The sequence below is a fragment of the Strongylocentrotus purpuratus genome, unplaced genomic scaffold, assembly GCF_000002235.5.
Source record: "Strongylocentrotus purpuratus isolate Spur 01 unplaced genomic scaffold, Spur_5.0 spur5_scaffold_2, whole genome shotgun sequence".
NCBI classification, from domain to species: domain Eukaryota; kingdom Metazoa; phylum Echinodermata; class Echinoidea; order Camarodonta; family Strongylocentrotidae; genus Strongylocentrotus; species Strongylocentrotus purpuratus.
The window spans coordinates 29,012,360-29,016,677 of NW_022145605.1; the positions used below are offsets into that span (position 1 = coordinate 29,012,360).

The 4,318-nt window shown below is 34.6% G+C and overlaps 1 long non-coding RNA gene across 1 annotated transcript; it reads left to right on the top strand.

The window, feature by feature from the left end:
- The first annotated feature begins 2,415 nt into the window (after window positions 1-2,415).
- On the top strand, window positions 2,416-4,087 carry LOC115926558. Its single transcript, XR_004065085.1, has 3 exons — window positions 2,416-2,498; window positions 3,307-3,436; window positions 4,044-4,087. It is a non-coding gene; the product is annotated as an uncharacterized LOC115926558 (long non-coding RNA).
- The last annotated feature ends 231 nt before the right edge of the window (window positions 4,088-4,318 follow it).

Below are 4,318 nucleotides of genomic sequence, written 5' to 3' on the forward strand. Positions count from 1 at the left end.
TTCCTTCTTTCGAAGGTGGTCCAGCCGTGATACTTATCATAACTGGAGGCGTAAAGCATCAAAGCTATGGCTATGAACAAAGGTGAGTATAATGTTATTTAAAAAACTCTTATTATTAATATATATGATAGTGCACGGAAATCAGTTACATTGTAATATCATAGTTCAAGTGTCAAATATTTGCAATGGTACCCACAATTAATGCAATGAATTTAAACTTTTGCATAATTGAAGTAAATGTTTTATCTTTATCAATCCGATTTAAAATACAGTTGCTGGCTGAATCCAACAGATGGGACAATCTGGGCATTCACCGGGCCAGCTATGGCAATCGTACTTGTAAGAAACTCGTAATTAATATTGTGCGATTTGTTTATTTGTTATTTTGAGGGTTTTAGTATGCAGTGTTTTATTTTATTTTTTTGATTTTGGTCTTACGGAAGCTTGGAAAGCCTGGATTTTAGTTTGATGTTCCTTTTCTGACGAGTTGGGTAATTTCCTCCAAAATACTGATATGAGAAGATAGAGTAGTGTTTTGCGCATTATCTTGTTGTTTGACACCACCTTTTATAATGGTTCAATTTTGCATTTTAAATTGTACAATAGCACCACTCTTAAACAAAGTCTACAATTTTCCTCTCAATTGAAACTAAGCAGCTCTTTCAATTCACAAGCTGCAACTTTTCAAAAATAAAAAATCTGCCGTATTTGGATATATACTACGTAAGATGCAAACGGTGGAAGTACTTCAAATGCGCACTTAAAAAAATGAGTTTACATTATGAAATAGAAGTTCACTGTTGCAAATGCTCGTTATATCTGTTTGATTGCAACTCCTATTGCTCAGTGAGTAAAGGAGATTTTTCAAAGGAAAATAGGCATATAAATCTTGTTAAGTTTCATATTTTATGCTTATCTTAAATGTTAAGACCTACGTTTTTATATCGTCGCATCGTGATATCTGAAAACATTTATTATCCTACGCATGATTGCCGGCAAAAAAAAAAACAAGTTAACGATCGACAATTCCTTATTACCGAAATGTCAATGTTTGAAGCTTGCCTTGTATCTGCGATAATATATATATATTGATTAGAATCTCATCATTAGCAGGAAAATTATCAAAAATGTATAATCAGGTGGGTTGTATATCGTACAGACCACCTTATAATTTCGTTAGAATTGCCTTTATTATTTATTTATTCTTTATTTTTCTTATTTCTAACCACTTTTTTGTGGACAAGATAACTTGAAAATGGCTCAATCACATGCCTTGAAATTTGGCACTCATATGTATAGATATATGTAAGGCACAATAACGTTTTCATTATTGGCCTTCACTGATGACGTCATCTAGGCGCCATTTTGTAAAATTTTCGGAAAATCAACTCATGATCATATCTTCATAATCAAAAGTTAATTCTCATTCATATTTATTATGATCAAGGTCAATATCCGTCCGTTAAATCTCAGGTCAAATTACGCGCGCATGCGCGTACGTCCACGCGTCGATGCGCGCGCAAAATCTTAAAATGCTCAAAATCGTCTCAAAATCACTTTGCATACGTTTCAGGCCATTCTAAGCATTTTATTAAAAATCGCGCACACGCGCATCCGTGCGCGTTTTCGCGAGTAAAACTATTGCACAACATAGAATCGCCATTCTTTTTCCTTTCATGATATTTCAGATATTTTCACAAACAAATTGATACCATGTTTGTCTCTTTATGACTATTCATAACGGAATGATCGACCGTTTAACATAAATATCCGTGCGCGCGAGCTCTTGTAATACATAGCATATATGTGCAAAAACATGCCTATACAAAATCCATTGTAGCTCTTTAGGATGCAAGGTGACCCCAACTCTTTTTTCATATTGTGATAGTATATAGATTGGAGATTTGATTTCATGTCTCATTTGTCCCTCAATTTTCTTATGACGTCATCATAATGGCCTCTGAACTCATAATTTCAATTTGCATATTATGACGTCAGCATATTTTTGGAAAATTAATTGTATCGCTGTAAATATTGATGGATTGTTTTCCAAATTTTGATATGTTCAGGCTGAGACAATTTTTTACAAATGCAGTAGTCACAATTTTTCATTTTGACAAAAGCATCATGGCGTATTTTAGCGATTAAAGGAGGCATGTCAATTTTTCACATTTTGCGTGCATTCTCTATAGGACATGATTTTTTCTCAAAACTGGATTCTACATTCCCGTCTTTCGCGAGCAATATCTCCGTCGTTTTAGTTTCGTTTACGCTGAACTTCAAGTATGTTGTAGCTGAGACAAGCTATCTCAAATTTCCCTTTTATTTTGTCTCAAATTTTAGTTACACCAGCCCACCTATACTTGTTTCAAACAAGTATTACAAATCTAGTTTATTTTACACTTCTAGGTCAACGTAGTTATTCTCCTACTGGTTGTAAAGACAGTTGTCTCTGCATCTCGAGGTCAACTTGACAACGATAAGATCAAGCAAATCAAGTAATAACCTAATTACTTTTTAAGAAATAGTTTCAATTACAATATGTTCTTGCTTTACCCTTTGTCTCGATTACGTATATGTTCAGAAAGTATTTTTTTTCGGAGTAAATCATAATAATAAGAAAATAAATAAAAACATTACTTATAAAGCTCTTACCACCGAAGTCTCTAAGCGCTATACACAAAATAGACTGATATACAATTACATCTTATACAAAACTAAAAATGCAAATGAACATACAAATTACAATACATATGGAATACACGTCAAAGTTAACAGAGTTAATTAATCATCGAACATTATGTACACTTACTTATAAATTTTTATTAACGCAGGTTTACGCCTCTATATTCAGTTCCAAATTCCTTCTTCATGTAAATTTTGTCAAATCATTTTGTGTTTATTCAGAGCTGATCTTTTGAGCCCTCCGTTTCTCCTCGTATTGCTTGATATACATTGGCTATTGACTCATTAATGGTTGAGGAATGTATGTGAGTGTGTATGTAGATTTCTGTGGCTTTGGAAGGGTGTGTGCGTGTTTGTGTGTGTATGTATGTATGTGCGCGTTTGTTTTGTGTTTGTGTGTGTGTGTATGTGCGTGTGCGCGCGTGTGTTTGTGTGCGTGGTTTTGGATAGTTGTGTGTGGGTTTGGATATGTGTGTGTGTGTTTGGGTTTGGATATAGTTCTGTGTGTGGGTATTTTGTCAGACTTGTGTATAGATTTGGATAGGTGCGTATGGGTTCCAATGTTTTTGTATATGTTTGTAAAAAATCACTGTGTAAATTCTCGTTGTCACTGCTTTGCAGAGCTGGACTTCGGAGCACTTTGTTGCTCTTCCCCCTGCTTGGTATCGCTTGGCTATTGACAACTGTAGTGGCAGTTTTCCCTCACGTCAAGGCGTTGGAATACACCTTCAACCTGCTCAATTCTCTTCAGGTATCTTCTAATATCAGTGCTAACCTGGCGTTGTAATCCAACACTATGATGTCAGTGTCATGATGATTTTATTTTTCAATGTAAACAAAATGGAAACTAAAAGAAAGAAAGAGAGGATGGGGCCGATGAAACGAAGATAATCCTACCTTTTCTTTAAAGAGAAAGTTGAGATTTTTGGCTCTGTAGAAGTGAAAAAAAATAATTTGAAATATTCAACATACCATTACACAATAAGGGAAAAACCATCAAATTCCTAATAACTAAATATATCATATCTTTGGACCAAAGTTTGATCCTACTAATTTCTGTAGTGCCGTACCATGTTTGTGTGCACTGATTATCCATCTGACAAGAATTTTTCGTTTGTTATTTTCGAAAAACCTCACAGGCAATCAACGCAGATTAGGTCCTAGATAATTTCTGCCTTCTTGATGTAATGGTCTGCTCAGTACTCAAATATGATTCTAACCATGCACGGGCATATGTGTCTTCAACATTTTTACTTGTATTTTTCAATTTTGTTTTACTACTACGAGACGTTCATATCTAAGTTTAGTGCTGTGCATGTATCGTACTAACGTAGATAATTTCTGTTGTATCCTTGCAGGGGTTCTTCGTCGCATGGCTCTATTGCTTTCTCAATTCGGAGGTATGTAATGAAATCATAGCTGGCATCAGACATTCAAAACAATTTTATTTCGGGGAATTTGCTCTGTAAAGAAGTAAAGATGGGCCTTATCGTGGAGAAAGGATAGCTATGATGCAACAGGCAAAAGTGTAAACCTTATGCCCCACAATATGCTGCTTGTAATTCGTGTTTAGTGTATAAAGCCAAGTTGTTTTTCTTACCTTATCTATGTTACTTTTGTATTTTTGCTTTTT